Here is a 22,998-nt window from a genome sequence, read left to right on the forward strand (position 1 = left end):
ATTTGCAGCCTATTTAAAGGGACATTTCACTGCTACTCTTTCGCTGTATATGGCCATTAATATGTCAATAAAATGTAATATGTGCAAATACGAGAGTTTGTGTATCTCACCTGAGTCTTTCTTTTTTCCAACGCACTTAAGCCAAAACTACACCCATTATTCAGAGCGGCGTTCTACTACCCTCCCATTGGCTAGCTAACGTTGTCTCACTCACAGGCGATCAGCGCAGAGATATTTTTAGAGTTTTAATGAGTTGTAAAAATGTCTCAGAACTACCGAGGTAAAGACAGTTTAGGATATTCGCGCTTTCAAACCTCAATAGCTTTCAAACCACTTGAGCCACAGACTCCAAATAAGTGTCATGATGTTGGAAAAATTGCACAGGTCTTATGTCTTTATTTTACGATTTGGACATTAATTCGCTTTCCAAAGCTAATAAACATGTGGAAATGTGAGCAGCATTTTGTATTCATAGATGAATTAGTTAGGGAGCGTAAACAAAGTACAAACTTTTTTAACATTCGAATTTCAATAGCTCCTTGGTCATGGGACCTACTTGACTCAAACAAGGTTCAGAATGTCCACGGACTAGCCTTATATTGCACACTCTTGTTTGTGTACTGTAAAATCACACACATAACGTACATTTTTCATTGACTTACATTTCAATAGCTTCTTGGTCATGTCAATTAGACACCTAAGAAGCGTACAGTGGATATACACCCATATTTTGTATTTATTTATTTCACCTTTATTTAACCAGGTAGGCTAGTTGAGAACAAGTTCGTGACAAACTAAAGGGTATGCAATGTATGTCTATGCCATCGGGTTAGCTACAACCAGGTTTGAACGTTTTAGGAGTAATGGTTAAAGAGCTATTGAAATGTGAAACTCTAGATTTGTCACTATGTCACTAACTGCCGTTGGTGGACGTAAGGAAAACTACAGGTGAATATTCGTTGAATATCCAACCTGACACTGGCTTTGTATACAATGGAAATCAAAAAATCAATTAAGTTATGAAAAACACCATTAATTGTCTTTCTTTGTCGCAGCTGCACATTAAAAAAATGGCGGATATCTAGACACAGTCATTTAGATCTCGTTTATGCACGGTTACATGGAGCGTTGAGTTACTGGATGAAAACGGCTACAAACGAGAGGTTTATTTATGATATTTAGGTAAGTTAGTGCTTGTGCTTATTATTCATAATTTCTCTAATATTTATTAGCTAATCATTCAGTCCAACACGCTATGCTACAGCCATTGAATCTGTCTTTGAGCGTTAAGGGACTTTAATGGCTAGCTCTGTCCACGACATTATATTATTATATTTTTCAATCTTGAAATACATGGGTAAATGTTATTAAATCAGTGACCCGAAAGTCCCTTCCGGACTTGGAGAGCGCTCAAAGCGTTGTAGAATGCCTCTGAATAACGGGRCGTGGTTTTGGCTTAACTGCGTRGGGGAAAAGAAGGTGCCTCTCGCGTCACCTGTAGAAACGGACCATCTACATTTCCTGGTTGTAAGAAAACCACAATATCCAGAATTAATAGCGATTTCAAGACATAGTACCGCCAGTCGATTGGAACCACGTAAGAATACAAAAATTCAGCCTCGACCACGCACACAAATTGGCGAACACCATTTTGTTTTTCATATTGACCCCCATTGTAAAAGAGGAAACTAAAACAGAAATAACAAAACATGCCAAAAAGCTGCTGTGTTGTTCAATTTACATGTAGCCAAATCAAATCAGCTAAGACATTTTCTCAGCACATATCAAAGCTGCAGACTAAGGTTAAATCTAGACTTTGTTTCCTCTATCGTAATCGCTCCTCTTTCACCCCAGCTGCCAAACMAACTCTGATTCAGATGACCATCCTACCCATGCTAGATTACGGAGACGTAATTATAGATCGGCAGGTAAGGGGGTTATTGTGAAGGATGGTTTTGTTCTCTTTTTAACAAAAATATATGCCTTATAGAAGTAGGACATGTTAATCACAAAACATAGCGTGACTGCAGAAAAGCTGTTGCTAATCTAGGGTGTCGACTGTGCAAACCACAAGGTGAGACAAGATGGAAAAATGCTGAATAACAAGAAAACAGGAACTGAGGAATGTGTAGAAACAATGCTGAATAACAAGAAAACAGGAACTGAGGAATGTGTAGAAACAATGCTGAATAACAAGAAAACAGGAACTGAGGAATGTGTAGAAACCGACAACTCAGGTCAATCTTCACAAACACCATTCCGGACATCTGAATCCTGAGTGCTGTGGGGCTGGGACCAGTCTGGGCACCACCGATAGGCTAGCAAGTTTAAACCACGTCAAGCCTCTACTGTGACAGGCCATCTCTGAAGTTGGAACTACCACTGACACAGTATAAAAGAAGATTTCTGTACTATTTCAGTCAGTTCTCTGCTTTACCCTGTGTGGTGATACAGTGAACCCGTATATACGAAAATTGCATTTACCACTTGTGTTAAATAAATATAATTAAAGTATATTCGGTGACTCTGAATCACATTTTATCCTGATACCAGATTCGATTGACGCAACCCTTTACATTATCGAGCGGCTAGAGGTTCTTTACCATTCGGCCATCAGATTGGCCACCAATGCGCCACATAGAACACATCACTGCACTCTATACTCCTCTGTAAACTGGTCATCTCTGTATACCTGTCACAAGACCCACTGGTTGATGCTTATTTATAAAACCCTCTTAGGCATCACTCACCCTATCTGAGATATCTACTACCGCCCTCAACCTCCACGTACAACACCCGTTCTGCCAGTCACATTCTGTTAAAGGTCCCCAAAGCACACACATCCCTGGGTCGCTCCTCTTTTCAGTTCACTGCAGCTAGCGACTGGAACGAGCTGTAACAAACACTCAGACTAGACAGTTCAAAGACTCAATCATAGACACTCTTACTGACAGTTGTGGCTGTTTCACGTGATGTATTGTCTCTACCTTCTTGACCTTTGTACTGTTGTCTGTGCGCAATAATGTGTGTACCCGTTTTATGCTGCTACCATGTTGTTGTCATGSTGTGCTGTTGTCTTAGGTCTCTCTTTATGTAGTGTTGCCTCGCTTGTCGTGATGTGTGTTTTGTCCTATACTTCCTTATTGTAAATAAGAATGTGTTCATAACTGACATGCCTAGTTAAATAATATGTATTTTTAACTTGTTTAGTACAGTCCMTTTAATTTCACTCACTASTTGTAGCTGTATAGTCAGTTTCTTTATGTTGTTCCTCTTGGCTAGTTTAAATGTTCCAGTCGGTAGCTAGTTTTTACCCATGAGGGAAGCCCTACAATATATTTTTCTAAGTAGTGAGAACACTAGGGAGCAGGCAATGTTGAAAAGTAATCTGTAGACATGTTATAGTTTTATAATTGGCTAAAAACAAGCAGACAACAATACAATTGCGTTTGAAAAAAAGGTATAGTTTTTGCTGTGAGCTAATGGGGAAACCTAAGTAACCAAACGTTTGATTTCCCCACGGGTGCGCAGTGTTGCGACGTTCTGTCTAATAACGATAAGGTTTTTGGGAATAAACAGGTAGCTAACATTACTCACTGGATCAGCCAGTTGTTCACAGAACATCAGTTTACGAATAACTATTTATTTGTATTATTGTGTAGACAACAACTGTAAAGTTTAGTCATGGTGTGGTGCTCAGTACCCGGATGGGCAAACTACAGGCACGCACAGACTGGTGGGGTAGCATTTCAATAGATACTTAGAAGTCAAGCTAACTAGCAAACTACATTTATTAATCTAAACCAAAATCTAGCTAGCTAGCGTTCATAAAACGCTCGCAAGTCATTCCAAAGCAAATACATGTAATTAAAGAACTGCTATCTGGCGATGTGATTTTGTAACGTTAGCTTCACCCTACCGGACCGTTAGCAAGCTACTGTAGATCACCAACTACTGCAAAAACGAAGGTGACCAGTGTTGTCAACTTATTTTCAGGGTAAGTTGCTAGAGGCAGGTTGATTTGTTGCTAAATGATAGTTGGGATGTCATTGGGTGAAAACGTTAAACTGCGTCATTACGTAGAATACACAWTAACGTTACTCAAATTGACTGGCCATCTCGGCAAAAAATATGATTTGGCATTTGTTCAGGTACAGACTCCCACTCTTTTCTGTACACTTTTGATTGCGATATGAAAACTACCCCATGGCAAGGCACTACAATTCCCTACAGCATGGCAACCCTGCCTCCCTACAAGCTATGGGTATTGATCATATTCCGGCCTCTATTAGAAAATGGGACCGTCTTAAACAGTTAAACCAAAGGGAAAGTTTTTGGATTTACAAACTACAGGCCACTAAATACCCTGGTTTAAATGACGATATGGATTTCTCACCCTTCCTGTAGGGTCGTGATGGGTCCATTTGCTGTCATCTAGTGGACATTTTGCTCAATTGCCCTCCGCTATGTTTATACTGTTGTTGTTCATGTTTTGCTGTGTTCTAGTGTACTATGGAATATATTGCTGTGTTATTCTAGACACTTCTCCCAGTCATATTTAAGGTTAGAACTACCTTTCTAAGCCTTCTGATACTTCTAGCTTGGAGTTGTATTTTTATGATAACATAGCTACAGTATTTCACCTTTTAATGTGTATAGTATTGCTTACTAGGTGTGTCCAATCAATTTTGTAACCACTCCCTCTTCCAATTAGGGCCAATTGGAAAAGCTGTTTAAAAGAGGACATTGTATTCTTTTTTCTTTTTTTTTGTACGCCCTGATGAAGGCCATGCAGCCGAAACGCGTCGGTTTAAAAAAAAAACTTTGTTTCTATTGAACATGCCATACTAATAAAGGCATTTTAATTAATTATATGAAGAGTACCTTGGTCCTCCTTTCTTTTTTATATGTTGATTGATGTTGTAAGTTCTATATTCATTGGGMTTGGCTCGTCGAACCCGTACTACWGCTGCTGCAGTCAGCCAACAATGATTTGCAATTTGCTGAAATTGCTGCTGGCCTGCTGCTGACGTCACTCACAATGCACTATTGCAGCCAGGCACGTGTGTTGTGACAGTTGTGTGACAGAGAATATCGTTTTTGTGTCATTTAGAGGGAAAATGTGTGCATTTTAATGTTTGAGTCACTTTTCAAAAGTTGCTAAAAGTTCTAAACAAATGTTTTAAAGTAGCTACATTTGTTGCTAGGTGATGTTTGAAAAAAAAGTTACCAGGGTAGTCTGTTGGCATCACTGAACGTGACTGGTGTATGTGTTTATATTTACAGAGTCCGATCCCATCAACATACGCAGTGGCATCAACTTGTGACTCCATGATGAGCAAATAAATATATTGGAGCTAGGCATAAACATAGTTTGTGTCTTGTTGTCATAGTTGGTGTGTTTTATAAGTCGGCTACCACTTCTACTGTAGTTGTCTCTATATTATGGAGGCTTAGTTGGTTGTTTATGCATAAAGTCTAKATTTGGAGAAACTCTGAGTTATTAGGGACTGTTAGGAATGTTCTGGGGTAGAGGAGGGTTGTCAAAGTTTTTTGCTTTGGGGAGTTACATTTTTTTTTATTGGGCACAGGGGAGGGCAGTGCATTTTCCCCCTGGTTTACATTCACTCTTTAAGTTTTTACTATACACAGAGTCTATATGCTTGCCCATATAGACTCCAATGCTTCCCACAGTTTTGTCAAGTTGGGTGGTGGACCATTCTTGATCCACACAGGAAACTGTTGAGTGTGAAAAAACCCAGCAGCGTTGCAGTTCTTGACATACTCAAACCAGAGTGCCTGGCACCTACTATCGTACCCCATTCAAAGGCACTTAAATCTTGCCTTGCCCATTCACCCTCTGAATAGCACACATACACAATCCATGTCTCAATGCTTAGAAATCCTTCTTTATCCTGTCTCCTCCATTTCATCTATACGGATTGAAGTGGATTTAACAAGTGAAAACAATAAGGGATCATAGCTTTCACCTGGTCAATCTATGTCATGGAAAAAGCAGGTGTTCTTAATGTTTTGTCCACTCCGTGTATAATTTCTTCCATCCTAGACACAATTCCTTATCTACTGTAATGAAGCAGAGAATGGAATAGATCATTTAACATTTGCCAAAATGCAATTTGCGGGAAAACTCTGCTCTAAAAGACGCACAATGCGAGCCGTTTCATGAAACTTAGAAAGAAGGAAAATGTAGATATGCAACAAATACGATGGGTTGTTTAATATGACTAGGATGGTGCGTTTGGCTTCTGGACAACGAAAGAAAGTTGATATGAAAATTAGTAGAACAGGAACGAAAGACTGTGAAAAAAATGTTTGGTTGCTAAGCTGCCCCTCTCTCTCCCACTGCTCCATGCAGCCTGAGTCTGTGAGTTGCCTAGCAACTAGGCTCCGCTCTGGGTTGCCAGCGGCTCATTGACTAGAGCCATTAGTTGACGTAAGAACGCTACTTTATAACTCTATAAACTTACAGTACATTACTGTTTACTATTTTTTACGTTTTGGAAGGGGGGTGCATTTAAAAAAATATATAAACTTGAGTTGGACCACCCCCCCTCAGTAAATGTCTGTCACTTAGTACGGAGGGGATGGTATGGGTGATTGTCTGTTGGGGGTTGGTATTGTGTGTGTGTGTGTGAAGGTTAGTATGCATGATCGATTGACATGAAGGGACTGGGTGGATATAGTACCTTTTTGTTTGAGTGTTTTATTGATGGGGACAAAGTAGTAAAATGTTGGCTAATCACTGACTAGCGTGTGTCCTATACAGACCAATCCTGCTGCTGACCTTGACACCAGTTTTAGTAGTGCAGATCCCGTAGACCCATTGGCTGAAAACTAGCAGCCGGGAACAAGCTCAACATCATCTGACTTGGATGAGGAAAAAGGACTGCATGAGGCTGGCAAGAGTTAAAGTGTTCAGTCTGAGTCCAAGGTCATGCAGCTCACGAAGTTCTGCCAGACCAGTTGCCATTGCCCCAACACAAGATGACGTTCACCAGCTGAAGAACATTCCGGAACCTGCCTGGAACTTTTAGCCTACAATACATATACATTGTTGTACTGATGTTGTAGTATAATGTAGAATACCTAGTATACCCACAACCTGTGTTGTTGATTTGAACCTGCAGCAGAAACCAAATAGTGTTGACTTCCAAATTCTGGATTCATTCATTGTGATATTCAAGAAATGTATTTAGAAGTAACTTGCTACAWTCTTAATGCTGGAAGAAAAAAATGATGCAAAGAGACCAACCATTGACGTCATGGTTTGAACACACCCAGCACACAAAAAAAATCCTAAATACCTCTCATCACTCATAATTATTTAGGGAGACTGGGAAACACTCAAAATAGTGTCTAGCTGTGAAGGTTACCTTTAAATGTCTGTGTTGGGAAATGTATTGTAATGAAACAGCAGGGAGCAGGTCTCGAACCCTCGACCTTCTAGCCCGAAGTCCAGCGCGCTATCGACTGTGCCGCAAAAGCATGCTCGAACGGCAGAGTCGATTTCCGCGCTTATAAACCCAGGGTCGTTACAGTATTAAGATCACCCATGTTAAACAAGCCTTAAACTTAAATAAATATGTAAATTATAATAATTTACCTGACTTCCCTAGTTGAATAAAATATAACTTTTAAGGCTATAGCCTGTCGGGTTGATTGCAGAATGTTAGGCTACATTTCTGAAATTGTGGATGACTTAATCTCAAATGTTTAACKCATTTGAAACGGAATGAATGAGACTGGTGCTGTAATGAGGCTGGGATATTTACGAATCGGAGAGGGACCCTTTTCTGCGTTATCCCATTGGTCAATGTCACTGCAGTGTGCCTCCTGCAGGCAGGCGGGTCGTTGCACCCCCTCCCTCCCCAACACTCCTGCTGCTACTGGAATAACCGGGAAGCGCGCTCTACAACCGGGATCTCCTCCGCAACGTCATTCGCTAAAACCATTTCTCGAACCGTGGGATCTTGCGACTCATTGTAGCTAAGCTTTGATTGGACAGATATGTTTTAGAACAGTGCGAGGGTTGCTGCTGGTCTGCTGTTCGAGGGGCGGAGCTAGTTGTTAATTCTGGACTTCAAATACAACATGCTGGAGAGAGGTAAGGTGCCGCTATAATCAATATAAATATAATAGTGATGTGCGTAATGTCAATGTCACTCGTTTCGAACCAGAAACCGCTATGATGTAGAACGGGATGAATGTAACGTATTTCTTTGTTTATTATGAATTAGGTGGAATACGTAGTAACCTTGCCACTCCCTGCAGTGCTGGTGCGCTGGTCAGACCCCATATTAATAATGGATAGGCGGTGTGATGATACGGTGTTTATAAAACGAGCCTTTGAATGGTGCAATATTGTAGGCCTATCATTCGATGCGCCTCAAAGTGTTTCTAAATAACTTTTCACGTTTCTCCCCCAAAAGATGCCAAAAAAACAACATCATTGCAATGTAATCTGACATTAAATAATATACGATCTTTTCTAGGCTAGGAATGATTGTAGCCTATGAAAAATGGACCACGACATTTGATTAGACTGGGAATCGGTGATTAATGTCTGCTTGGAGAAAGGGGAGCCGTGGTTTGCGCGGGGGCATGGGACGTGTGTCTCGACTCGCAGGCGGTCCTGAAGACATGTAATCAAAACCCGCATTGCTGATGTGCACTGTCCCGTGGATGGATAATTAGGTACACTATTTAATAGCTAGGGTGTCATGGTCTGCTCCCCAGGGCAGATGCCTACTTTGTGTTGAAAACTGACCTTCGGTTAGCCAGTGATTGCATAGCAACAGCTTTCAGTAGCCTATTCGGTTAACAAGTGTCACAACAGTCTTACTTTGTAGCCTACCTACCTGAGCTGTTGCTTGCTCTTGGAGAGCAAACTATTTTATCCATCTATAGTCTATAACTCCCTATCCCTATCCCTAAGCGTTGAGAATGGCACAAAAAAAAAGCCTATGCTATTTTACCAACCTTAACAGTTAAAAGGGGCAAACATATTTTGACCCAACTCTCTATCTATCTATCCCTAAAGCTTTGATAAAATAGCAGCGTTGGAAGCATTTTTAACAACAACCTATGCCTTAGCCGACCTCAACAGTTTTTGTCGTGCCATTTAAAAAAAGGAGCAAACCGATTCTGGACTGTTGGTCTTGTTACGTAATAACCCATCTGTCATTCTGTCACTTTACTGTAGAGCATCYTGGAAGCTAGTGCACAACCGGTAAAGGCCTACTATAGTCACATAAACATGTCAATGGAGATTGGAATGATTCACTCAAGTCAGAATAACAATATTGTTTATCAAAATGATTATAGTTATTGATTTAGTTTAATACATGTTCTATAATGTTAATCAGTTAGTGAGTTTGTAATGGCAAACCATGTATGTTTTAGTATTAGCACTATAGCTCTGTCTGGTTAATAATGTAGGTAGGCGAACAGTCTACTGTATCATATTTCCATGTGCACTGTGCCACTTGTTTTGCTTTATTACATAACTGCAGTGTACGTAAGATCTTCTCTGGGGTCATATCACTGCACACCTTTTCAGCTGGAGGTCAAATGTCACGCTGTAGTATCACACGCAGCCACCTGCAAGGTGTGTTCACGTTGGCCTTATAAACAAAACAACCTCCCATGTTATACAGTAGGCCTGTAAAGAGGCAGGACACACCTAACTTTAGGTGTCATTTGAAATACAATAACGTGAGTTTTAAAAGCATTTTGACAAGAGGGAGTTAATGGCCTTGCCTATGGCCTATTATGATAGGGTGACACGACAGCCAATGACTTATGCGTATTAGAGTCTGTAAATGGTCTGTTCTTAGCAACAGCATCGTTTTTTTAAATAGCTCATTTCTATTTAACCCGTCGAGTCGATGGAGTCGTGTGTGTGGTGTGGTGTGTGTGGTGTGTGTGTGTGTGTGTGTGTGTGTGTGTGTGTGTGTAGTTGTATTTATTATGGATCCCCATTAGCTGCTGCTCCTGGGGTCCAGCAAAAATTAAAGCAGTTTATACAATAAAAAAAAAAACATTACAATACATTGACTGATTTCACTACACACTGTGTGCCCTCAGGCCCCTACGCCACCACTACCACATATCTACAGTACAAAATCTAAGTGTGTGTATAGTGRGTATGTTATCGTGTGTGTGTCTGTGCCTATGTTTGTGTTGCTTCACAGTCCCTGCTGGTACATGTGGTGTATTTTTATCTGTTATTTAAATCTGATTCTACTGTTTGCATCAGTTACTTGATGTGGAATAGAGTTCCATGTAGTCATGGCTCTATGTGGTACTGTGCACCTACCATAGTCTGTTCTGGACTTGGGGACTGTGAAGAGACCTCTGGTGGCATGCCTTGTGGGGTAAGCATGGGTGTCCGAGTTGTGCGCCAGTAGTTCAAACAGACAGCTTGGTGTATTCAACATGTCAATACTTCTCATAAATACAAGTAGTGATGAAATCAATCTCTCCTTCACTTTGAGCCAGGAGAGATTGACATGCATATTATTAATATTAGCTCTCTGTGTACATCCAATGGCCAGCCGTGCTGCCCTGTTCTGAGCCAATTGCAATTTTCCTAAGGCCTTTTTTTGTGGCACCTGACCACACGATTGAACAGTAGTCCAGGTGGGACAAAACTAGGGCCTGTAGGACCTGCCTTGTTGACAATGCTGTTAAGAAGGTAGAATCTAGGGCCTGTAGGACCTGCCTTGTTGACAGTGCTGTTAAGAAGGTAGAGACTAGGGCCTGTAGGACCTGCCTTGTTGACAGTGCTGTTAATAAGGTAGAAACTAGGGCCTGAAGGACCTGCCTTGTTGATAGTGTTGTTAAGAAGGCAGAGCAGTGCTTTATTATGGACAGACTTCTCCCCATCTTAGCTACTGTTGTGTCACATGTATCATATGTTTTGACCAAGACAGTTTACAATCCAGGGTTACTCCAAGCAGTTTAGTCACCTCAACTTGCTAAATTTCSAAATTATTMATTACAAGATTTAGTTGCGGTTTAGCGTTTAGTGAATGATTTGTCCCAAATACAATGCTTTTAGTTTTAGAAATATTTAGGACTAAKTTATTCCTTGCCACCCACTCTGAAACTAACTGCAACTCTTTAAGTGTTGCAGTCATTTCAGTCGCTGTAGTAGCTAACATGTATAGTGTTGAGTCATCTGCATACATAGACACTCTGGATTTACTCAAAGCCAGTGGCATGTCATTAGTAAAGATTGAAAAAGTAATGGGCCTAGACAGCTTCCCTGGGGAATGCCTGATTCTACCTGGATTATGTTGGAGAGGTTTCCATTAAAGAACATGGCCGATTTAATTTGGACCGATTTCAAGTTTACATAACAATCGGTAATCAGCATTTTTAGACGCCGATTATGGCTGATTACATTGCAATCCACGAGGAGACTGCGTGGCAGGCTGACTACCTGTTACGCGAGTGCAGCAAGGCGCCAAGGTAAGTTGCTAGCTAGCATTAAACTTATCTTACAAAAAACAATCAATCTTAACATAATCCCTAGTTAACTACACACGGTTGATGATACTACTAGTTTAACTTGCTTGTCCTGCATTGGAAATAATCAATACGGTGCCTGTTAATTTATCATCGAATCACAGCCTACTTTGCCAAACGGGTGATGATTTAACAAGCGCATTAGCGAAAAAGCACAACTGTTGCATAAATGTACCTAACCATAAACATCAATGCCTTTCTTAAAATCAATACACAAGGATATTTTTTTCAAACCTGCATATTTAGTTAATATTGCCTGCTAACATGAATTTCTTTTAACTAGGGAAATTGTGTCACTTCTCTTGCGTTCTGTGCAAGCAGAGTCGGGGTATATGCAGTAGTTTGGGCCGCGTGGCTCGTTGCGAACTGTGTGAAGACCATTTCTTCCTAACAAAGACCGTAATTCATTTGCCAGAATTTTACATAATTATGACATAACGTTGAAGGTTGTGCAATGTAACAGGAATATTTAGACTTATGGATGCCACCCGTTCGATAAAATACGTAACGGTTCCGTATTTCACTTGAAAGAATAAACGTTTTGTTTTCAAAATGATAGTTTCATGATTTGACCATATTAATGACCTAAGGCTCGTAATTCTGTGTGTTTATTATGTTATAATTAAGTCTATGATTTGATAGAGCAGTCTGACTGAGCGGCGGTAGGCAGCAGCAGGCTCGTAAGCATTCATTCAAACAGCACTTTCCTGCGTTTGCCAGCAGCTCTTTGCAATGCTTGAAGCACAGCGCTGTTTATGACTTCAAGCCTATCAACTCCCGAGATTAGGCTATAGTACTATAGTGCCTATAAGAACATCCAGTAGTCAAAGGTATATGAAATACAAATGGTATAGAGAGAAATAGTCCTATAATAACTACAACCTAAAACTTCTTAACTGGGAATATTGAAGACTCATGTTAAAAGGAACCACCAGCTTTCATATGTTCTCATGTTCTGAGTGTAACGGATGTGAAATGGTTAGCTAGTTAGCGGTGGTGGGCGCTAATAGCCTTTCAATCGTTGACGTCACCTTGCTCTGAGACATAGAAGTAGTGGTTCCTCTTGCTCTGCAAGGGCCGCGGCCTTTGTTGGAACGATGGGTAACGATGCTTCGTGGGTGACTGTTGTTGATGTGTGCGAGGGGTCGGGGCGAGGGGACGGACGTTAAAGGTAAACTGTTACATGAGCAAGGAACTTAAATGTTAGCTTTTTTACATGGCACATATTGCACTTTACTTTCTTCTCCAAACTGTGTTTGGCATTGTTTAAAACCAAATTGAACATGTTTCATTATTTATTTGAGACTAAATAGATTTTTACTTTAGTGATTATATAATGTAAAAATAAATGTTCATTCAGTATTGTTGTAATTGTCATTATTCCAAATTATATATATACAGTATATATTATATAATATATAATATATATATAATATATATATATATATATAAAATCGTCCGATTAATCGTTATCGTTTTTTTTTGGTCCTCCAATTAATCAGTAATTAATCATCGGCGTTGAAAAATCATAACGTTGACCTCTAGTGTAATTATCAAAAACATCAAATAAAATCAAAAAGAATACAAAGAAAATTACATAACAATAATGAGACTATATACATGGGGTACGGTACCGAGTCAATGCCGGGGGTACAGGGTTGTGAGGTAATTTGTACATGTAGGTAGGGGGTAAATGACTATGCATAGATAATAAACAGCGGGAGTAGCAGCAGTGTACAAAACAAAGTGGGGGGGGGGGGGGGAGGGGGTCCGGAATGTAAATAGTCCGGGTGGCCCATTTGGAATTAATGTTACAGCCAGGCTTTATGGCTTGAGGGATAGAATGTTAAGGAGCCTGTTTTGTTCCAGACTTGGCGCTCTCGGTACCGCTTGCCGTGTGGTAGCAGAGAGACAGTCTCATGACTTGGGTGATTGGAGTCTTTGACAATTTTTTGGGCCTTCCTCTGACACCGCCTAGTATAAGGTTCTGGATGTCAGGAAACTTGGCCCCCAGTGATGTACTGGGCCGTACGCACTACCTTCTGTAGCGCCTTACGGTCAGATGCCGAGCAGTTGCCATACCAGGTGGTGATGCAACCAGTCAGGATGCTCTCGATGGTACAGCTGTATAACCTTTTGAGGATCTGGGGACCCATGTCAAAGGTTTTCAGTCTCCTGAGGGGGAATAGGTTTTGTTGTATTCTCTTCACAACTGTCTTGGTATGTTTGGACCATTATAGTTTGTTGGTGATGTGGACACCAAGGAACTTGAAACTCTCGAACCGCTCCACTTCAGCCCTGTCGATGTTAATGGGGGCCTGTTGGGCCCTCCTTTTCCTATAGTCCACGATCAGTTCCTTCGTCTTGCTCACATTGAGGGAGAGATTGTTGTCCTGGCACCACACTGCCAGGTCTCTGACCTCCCTAATTGGCTGTCTCATCGTTGTCGGTGATCAGGCCTACCACTGTTGTGTCATCAGCAAACTTAATGATGATGTTGGAGTCGTGCTTGGCCACGCTGTCATGGGTGAGCAGGGAGTACAGGAGGGGACTAAGCACGCACCCCTGAGGGGCCCCAGTGTTAAGGATCAGGGGGGGTTTCAGGCATGATGGTGTTGATGTGAGCCATGACCAGCCTTTCAAAGCACTTCATGGCTTCATACAATGCTTGTCTTTCATAATTTGGTCAGATATACTTGGATGTGTAGTGTCAGTGTTTGTTGTTGAGATGTCATGCCTAAATTTGCTAATCTTGCCAATGGAAAAATCATTAAAGTTGTTAGCAATATCAGTTGGTTATGTGATGAATGAGCCATCTGATTCAATAGATGATGGAGCTGAGATTGCGTTTTTCCCCAAAATGTAATGTAAGGTGCTCCAAAGCTTTCTACTGTAATTCTTTATGTAATTTATCTTTGTTTCATAGTGTAGTTTTTTTCTTTTTATTCAGTTAAGTCACATGATTTCTTCATTTGCAATACGTTTGCCAATCGGTTGTGCAGCCAGACTTATTTGCCATTCCTTTTGCCTCATCCCTCTAAACCATACCATTTTTTAATTCCTCATCAATCTACGGGGATTTAACTGTTTTTACAGTCTTTTTTTTTTATGGGTGCGTGCTTATTAGTAACTGGAATAAGCAATTTCATAAATGTGTCAAGTGCAGTGTCTTCTCCTCATTACACACCACAGACCAACACATTATTTACATCAACAACATAGGAATCACTACAAAACGTATTGTATGACCTCTTATACAATATATTAGGCCCAACCTTTGGAACTTTGGTTTTCCTAGATATGGCTACTATATTGTGATCACTACATCAAATGGATCTGGGTAATGTTTTCAAGRAAATTTCTGYAGCATTAGTAAAGATGTGATCAAGGGGGGTTTAGGGTTAAGGTTATAATTAGGGTTAAGGTTAGGAGCTAGGGGTTAGTTTTAGGGTTAGGAGCTGGGGTTAGGGTTAAGGTTAGGTTTTTGGGTTAAGGTTAGGGTTAGGGTACATGATTTTGAATGGGACTGGGGTTCCCATGTTGTGTTCTGTAATATCCTGCACATTCTTCACTTTTTTTTGCTGCACCATAACGAGATGATGGTGTCATGGTGATGGATGGCTTTCCACTTCCTACTTCTTCTAATCAGCTCTGCCATCATGTGTCCCAAATGGAACCCCATTCCCTACATAGTGCACTACTGTTGTCCCTACATACAGTCATCAAGAAAAAAATTCTAAAAGGGTTCTTCCGGCTGTCCCCATAGGGATACCCTTTGAAYAACCCTTCCGGTTCCATGTAGAACCCTTTTGGGTTCCTTTCCACACAGGGTTCTACACGGAACCCTAAAAAAAAGGGTTCAACCTGGAAGTGAGTGAGTAGAGTGATTTTACTTTAGCAGGGGCCATGTCAAAGGTAAGAAAACAACACTCCAGCCAAAGACCTCACTCCACCGATTACGTAATGGAGGCTGGCAGGAATGCTGCTGACTCGCTGGTTTTACTGCCAAGACAAATAGTGCCCTCCCAAATGGTTCCCTATATAGTGCACTACTTTTGACCAGCGCCCTAATGCAGGATAAAGTGAATAGGGAGCCGTTTGGCATGCAGCCAAACATTGTTGATCTCTCCATGGGAGTTAAACGCTGCAGAGGGGTCTGGAGGATACGTTCCTTATTGGCACAGGGGATGTCCTCAATATGAATAGAGACTGGCAGTGCTTGGATTTGAGATCAGTTTTTTAAWTTTTTTTACTGAAAGGTTACCGTTTTTTAAATTATGGATTTAAATAGTTTAGTCATAGGATGGGTTGCAACCAACATGGTTTAAATACATCTAGGATTAGAATCCAATCTAGGTTTTGTAAAATCTAGGTTTATAAATAATCAGAGATGTGTTACACCACTTCATTTTAAATCTAGATCAGTACATCTATGATTAACGGTTATAAACTATGATTAGTGACATGTTACACCAATACATTAGGTATTTCGTGAGTTGACACGAAGTAGCTAGCCTACTTGACAAATGAGGCCACAAAGTTGCTGTTCCTTGGATAAAATAATAACAATGTGACGTTAGAACTACTGAAACTCCAGGGGTAAAGGTTCTCACGGGTTGGCTGATTTTGAAATAAAATCCGTTATTTACCAGTACTAGACAGAAAACAAATTAGTTAGCTAACGTTAGCTGCTGTAGTTAGCTAGTTTAAAAAACCAAGCTAGCTAGCATACATTATTTATTATTGTGATTACTTAACGTTATTTTGCCATTTATTATTTGTCCGCTAGCCACCTGATCATGGCACGTCAAAGAAGTTCAAATTTATCCACTAATGGGAAAAAAAACAAATGTCGGAACTGATGGAGGAATTTAGTAACGTACTGAAGGATAAAAAATGATAAAAAGACATGACTGTCAAAAAGACGGAAGACACCTGGGCCGTTTTATGCGACAAATATAATGGATCGACAAGGATTAAAGAGGAAAGGGACCCAAATCGGATGAAAGCGTGCTGGGAAAAAATGTAATGCCAAAAAAGATGCGGCAGACGAGAGGCAGAGACTATTTCAGACCGGAGCCAGAGGCGGGCCTCCGTCCAAGGGAATTGATCCTATCACCCAGAAGATATGCGAGATGATTCCCCAGCAGTTTGCCCCTCTCCATAACCCCTATGATGACGACGGACAACTTGACCCACCAATATTTAGCAAGCATAAATAAACTGGTAAATATCAATGCCTATCATGCACGTTAAAACTAACGTTAATGCTATTTCACTACAACGTTACCGTTATCAGGCCCGTTACAGCATGTTGCATAACATCATCATTCGTATCAAGGCTGGGCATATCATAAGCCCCAAATCAATTGTTGTACAAAATGGGAACGTAAATAGCCTACTAATAATGAGTTAGTTATTATAAAACTCAACAGGATTCAACCGGTTTGTAATTATTCTCTGAGGAACTCATGTTGGTCTCCACAGTAGATATGCTGCCATTTTATCAGTTAAACCACCTCAAGTGGCAGTTTAGAATTCATCTCCAATATAAATTGATATATATAAAAATAAAAATAAATTCATTGAGCAACAGGCTTACAATGAATCTAGATTTTAAAGTGAAAACTAAATGTCACGTTCTGACCTTAGTTCCTTTTTTATGTCTTTATTTTTAGTTTGGTCAGAGCGTGAGTTGGGGTGGGCATTCTATGTTGTTTTTTCTATGTTTTGTTCTATTGTCCTTTTCTATGTGTTTGGCCTAGTATGGTTCTCAATCAGAGGCAGGTGTCAGTCGTTGTCTCTGATTGGGAGCCATATTTAGGTAGCCTGTTTTTCATTGTGTTTMGTGGGTGATTATTTTCTGTGTAGTGGATGTCACCTMACAGAACTGTTGCGTTTCGTTCTCCTTTGTTATTTTYTTTAGTGTTCTCTGTTTAATYAATATAATGATGAACACTTACCACGCTGCGCTTTGGTCCTCACCTCATTCCAACGACGAGCGTTACACTAAACTTAGATTAGAGGAAGGATTTCATTMAACTAGGATTCATTTAAAACTAGGTTTAAAATTTGGTGCAACAAGATTAATAGATTAACCTTGATTTAATCCAGTTTAAGAGTTAATCCATGTTGGTSCATAGTTTACTGTATTAATTTGAGATGATTTTGGAGCGAGAAGACAGAGAGAGAGAGAGTATCAACAGACAGGAAGGACTGACTAACCATGTAAGTATGGTAAATATGCCCACTAACTTCCTCTCTTCCTACGACACCAGGTTATTTACGAATCACCAGGACAAAAAAACATTATGGTTTCCAAAATCATACACAYTTTTTATTACACCACAATTCATGAAAAGGAATTGATCCCACATATGACCATACATGATGAGACAGGGCAATGTGCTGCTGAGAAACTGGCATGACCCAGTTTGAGCAAGCTGAGTGGAATACCGGCTGGCAGAATTGTACACAGACGGGACGGGCGGCGTAACATACATACAGAGTCTGCTATAACCTCCCTCCCCACTACTGCAACCATAATTCACAGCAAAACATTGTTTTTCTGTCAAGAAGAATAGTACACACAAAACAGCTGTTAGATTACTCAATGTATCATACTACCTGGTGCTATAACACACTGTTAGATTACTCAATGTATCGTAAGACCTGAACAGCTATAACACACCATTAGATTTCTCAATGTATCGTAAGACCTGGTGCTATAACACACCTCCCATACCATCCTGTTCCTCTGTAATCTCCATGATTGCATGGTTCCTGGCTAGCTCCCAGTAGAGTAAACGAGGTCTAGATGTTGTCTTTTGGTTTCACTCTGACACATACGGTGCCTTCAGAATGTTTTCATACCCCTTGACTTTTTCCACATTTAGTTGTGTTACAGTCTGAATTTAACATGGATTAAATTGAGATTTTTTTTATTTATTTTATCACTGGCCTACACACAATTACCCCCATAATTTCATTAGTGGAATCCTGTTTTTAGAAATGTTTACAAATTAATAAAAAATGAAAAGCTTAAATGTTTTGAGTCAATAAGTATTCAACCTCTTTGTTATGGCAAGCCTACATTTTTGAATGACTACCTCAACTCTGTACCCCACACATATAATTATATGTAAGGTCCTTCAGTCGAGCAGTGAATTTCAAACACAGATTCAACCACAAAGACCAGGGATGTTTTCCAATGCCTCACAAAGAAGGGCACCTATTGGTAGATGGGTAAAAATMGTAAAAAGCAGACATTGAATATCCCTTTGAGCATGGTGAAGTTATTAATTACACTTTTGATGGTGTATAAATACATCCAGTCACTACAAAGATACAGGTGTCCTTCCTAACTCAGTTGCCGGAGAGGAAGGAAACCGCTCAGGGATTTCACCATGAGGCCAATGGTGACTTTAACACAATTACAGAGTTGAATGGCTGTGATAGCAGAAAACTGAGGATGGATCAACCACATTGTAGTTACTCCACAATACTAACCTAATTGACAGAGTGAAAAGAAGGAAGCCTGTACAGAATTGGAAAAAAATCCAAAACATGCATCCTGTTTGTTTAAAAGGCATTAGGTAATCCTGCCAAAAATGTGGCAAAGCAAATCACTTTTTGTCCTGAATGCAAAGCATTATGTTTGGGGCAAATCAAATATAACACATTACTGAGTACCACTCTCCATGTTTTCAAGCATAGTGGTGACTGCATCGTGTTATGGGTATGCTTGTAATCATTAAGGATTGATGAGTTTTTCAGGTCAAAAATAATTACCAGAATGGAGCTAAGCACAGGAACAATCCTAGAGGAAAACCTGGTTCAGTTTGCTTTCCAACAGACACAGAGACATAAATTCACCTTACAGCAGGACAATAACCCTGGAGTTGCTTACCAAGAAGACAGTGAATGTTCCGGAGTGGCTGAGTTACAGTTTTAACTTAAATAATCTTGAAAACATATGGCAAGACTTGAAAATGGCTGTCTAGCAATGATCAACAACCAACTTGACAGAGCTTGAAGAATTTTGAAAAGAATAGTGTGCAAATATTTTACAATCCAGGTGGGCAACGCTCTTCAGAGACTTGCCCAGAAAGACTCACAGCTGTAATCACTGCCAAAGGTGATTCTAACATGTATTGACTCAGGAGTGTGAATACTTATTTAAATGAGATTTCTGTATTTCATTTTCAATACATTTTTCTAAAATTTCCCCAAACATGCTTTCACTTTGTCATTATGGGGTATTGTGTGTAGATGGGTAAGAGGGGGATGGGGGGGGGATGGGTCAATTGAATTCATTTTGAATTCAGGCTGTAACACAACAAAATGTGGAATAAGTCCAGGGGTGTGAATACTTTCTGAAGGTCCTGTAATAGACAGCATTCACAATGGCCGCCTTTATCAATGGGAGGTCAATAGTAAGGTGACTGACAATACAGTGTTTCCCCTACCTAGCATTACATAGGAGTGGCCCTTCATCCTGGCTCTGTTATGCCCCCAGCTACACTAAAAAGATTTGCCGGGAATTAAATTTCAATTTTGGTTTCCTCAGGACATTATGACCCTCACCCCTCGAAAACAACACAATATTTTCTCTTAACAGAGAAAAGTGCTTCACATTTATRCACTGTAATAAATAAATAATAATACGGTAAATTCTACGGTAATTACACAGTAATAACCCAACAATAACTTCTTTGTTTCTTTGGGGATTTATTAACTCCGTTGTAATTTATCAGGAAGTAAACCAGCAGAATATTTGGGTCAGTATGTTCAGAATTTTGTCCAGTCTCCATCTGAGACAACAGGACCAACCATATAAATCATGTTGGTGTGTGTGTGTGTGTGTGTGGTATCCTATTCGGTTAGTCTGTACTGTTGCTCTGTTTGTTCGGGTCAAACAGACTTATTGAATAACTAACTTTTCAAGAGAGATTATTTTACCCATGATTCCCTGTAATCCTGTGAGGTGTTTTATGAAAGTCAGATAAACACTTTAAGTAATGGTTCAAAACAAGGAAGAATCTGCTGTAATTTCCTGGAAATAAAAAGGGGAAATAAAACAACAAGATAGAAAGGGGAATCTTCTGTACTAATATGAGGTCAGATGTTTGAGGCGATACTCTGTGTTCTAATTTGTCCTGTGAGGATGATTGGACAGTATACTTCCTCGCTCTTCTCAGAAAACAGAGGAGCATTAGGCTGTAAACTGAAGATGTGTGTTTTCCCTTCTCTCGCTCTCTCCCCTCTCTCTTTATCTCCGCCCTCTCTCTGTCCTCTCTCTCTACCCCCCCCCCTTTAACTCCATCCCCTCTCTCTCTCTACTGTTTCTCCCTGGATGCCCTCAGTGGAAGGACCCCCCCTCGCTCAGCTCTGCTCCTCCACTCCTCATCCGCTCCCATCTCTCATCCCTCCTCTCAAATCCCTTCAATTTAAAGGCGGAAAATAACCGGACGGTCAACGTAGCCCCAGACATTAGCAGACGAACAACATCTTCCCAACCAAAGCTTCCGCCGTTACGAGATTTGAGAGAGAGAGAGAGAGAGAGAGAGAGAGAGAGAGAGAGAGAGAGAGGAAGAGAGAGAAGAAGAGAGAGAGGAAGAGAGAAGAGAGAGAAGAGAGAGAGAGAGAAGGAGAGAGAAGAGTAGAGAGAAGAGAGAGAGAGAGAGGAGAGAGAGAGACGAGAGAGAGAGAGAAGAGAAGAGAGAGAGAGAGAGAGAGAAGAGGAGAGAGAGAGAGAGAGAGAAGAGAAGAGAAGGAGAGAGAGAGGAGAGAGAGAGAGAGAAAAGAGACGAGAGAGGAGAAGGATGAAAAGAAGGAGTAGGAGGGAGAGAGGAGAGAGAGAGAGAGAAGGAGAGAGGAGAAGAGAGGAGAGAGAGAGCTAGAGGAGGAGAGAGAGAGAGAGAGAGAGAGAAGAGGAGAGGAGAGAGAGAGAGGAGAAGAGAGAGAGAGATGAAGAGGAGAGAAGGAGAGAGAGAAGAGGCAGATAGGCCAATGAGAGAGAGAGAGAGAGAGAGAGAGAGAGAGAGGAGATGGAGAGGAGAGAGAGAGAAGAGAATGAGAGGAGAAGGAGTAAGAGAGAGAGAAGAGAGAGAGAGAGAGAGAGAGAGAGAGAGAGAGAGATATAGAATATGTTTTGATTGGCGGATGATCTGATTGGAGATAGAACAGATGCCTAACGTGCAACTGAGGGTTTGCGGACAGAAACACAGGATGCGTTCCAAATATCACCCTAATCCCTTTACAAATTACTTTTGACAAGAGCCCAATGGACCCTGCACTATATAGAGAACAGGGTGCTGTTTAGGATGCTGTAAGACATTCAGGGATGGGCAGATCAGATGGCTAAGGGAAGGCTACCAGTAAGTGGAGTGAAACAACAGGGTTATGGATCACGTGACATTGACAATTTGATTTAATGTTGAAAATATCAAACAGAAGTATAAACAGTAAACAAATATAGGAAAATGTGTTTTCTCTGAAGCCATTGCGTACCTGTGACTAACTGGAGTTACTAGCCCCCAGGTAGGCTACTTTATTTAAATCCTAAAGAACTGGAAAAACAATTTGTTCGGGTCCAAAGTGTTTGTGTACATTTATAGTATTGTGTTGTTGAGCCAAAGCAGTGACTCTTCCAGTGAGGAGATGATAYGCCCAGAAATGTGACCATGTGGTGAGAGAGTAAAGCCCAAAATCAAACAAAGTGTTTGTTTTTTTTACGCGTCAACACGCTGGAATTAGAATGCACGGCAGTGAATGAGAAAAAACAGAGTCACSGTGAACGCCTTCATGCGCTTCAAATTAGAAAGCAAGTCTTATTTTTCTCTTGCGTTTGCGCGAATCAATGTTGGTAAAGTGAGTAGTTAAAGTGTCTATTTAGTGTTGATACGTTTAGCTACCAGTGCCAATAATACATATTTAAAAACAATAACGTTATGCCTAGCTTTGTTATTTCGAGCACAGGCATATAGCCTAGAGAGGCTACGGCTGGGAAACTCCAGGAACTCTGTACTGTTGTGTTGAAGGAACGAGACGAGCTAAATTCTTTATAAACTGCTAYGTTGTATTAGCTACAACTCTTCTCGCGTTCATGAGCCAACATAACAGCAGGTAGGTATGGTGGCTCCCGTAGGACATATAAGGTGAGTCAAAAGAAACACACAACAATAATTAACAAATAGTGAACATAACAAATACAACAGTTTTATTTTGGATACTTATTAAGTTGTCATACGCTACGCAGTGTATGTGAATTGACACTCTATAATCTTGCATGCAAATGTCTCTTTGCGGTTTCGGATTAGAGTAACATGCTGACCAGACGAATACGTCGCGTGCGCGAGCGTCGCAAATAAATTTAGAAATCCATGTTATTCAATTATTGCACCACACTGCTCGCGGCGTCAGCTAGTCAGAACTTATGGTTCA

General features: G+C 40.5%; 1 long non-coding RNA gene across 1 annotated transcript in view; it reads left to right on the forward strand.

The window, feature by feature from the left end:
- Positions 1–21,762: 21,762 nt before the first annotated feature.
- Positions 21,763–22,998, forward strand: part of LOC139024624 (uncharacterized) — a 6,916-nt gene continuing 5,680 nt past the window's right edge. Inside the window, exons 1-2 of the long non-coding RNA XR_011475959.1 lie at positions 21,763–22,416; positions 22,451–22,712. This is a non-coding gene — a long non-coding RNA (uncharacterized lncRNA). The remainder of the gene's footprint in view (positions 22,417–22,450; positions 22,713–22,998) is intronic.

Source organism: Salvelinus sp. IW2-2015, unplaced genomic scaffold, assembly GCF_002910315.2.
Source record: "Salvelinus sp. IW2-2015 unplaced genomic scaffold, ASM291031v2 Un_scaffold1710, whole genome shotgun sequence".
Taxonomy (NCBI): domain Eukaryota; kingdom Metazoa; phylum Chordata; class Actinopteri; order Salmoniformes; family Salmonidae; genus Salvelinus; species Salvelinus sp. IW2-2015.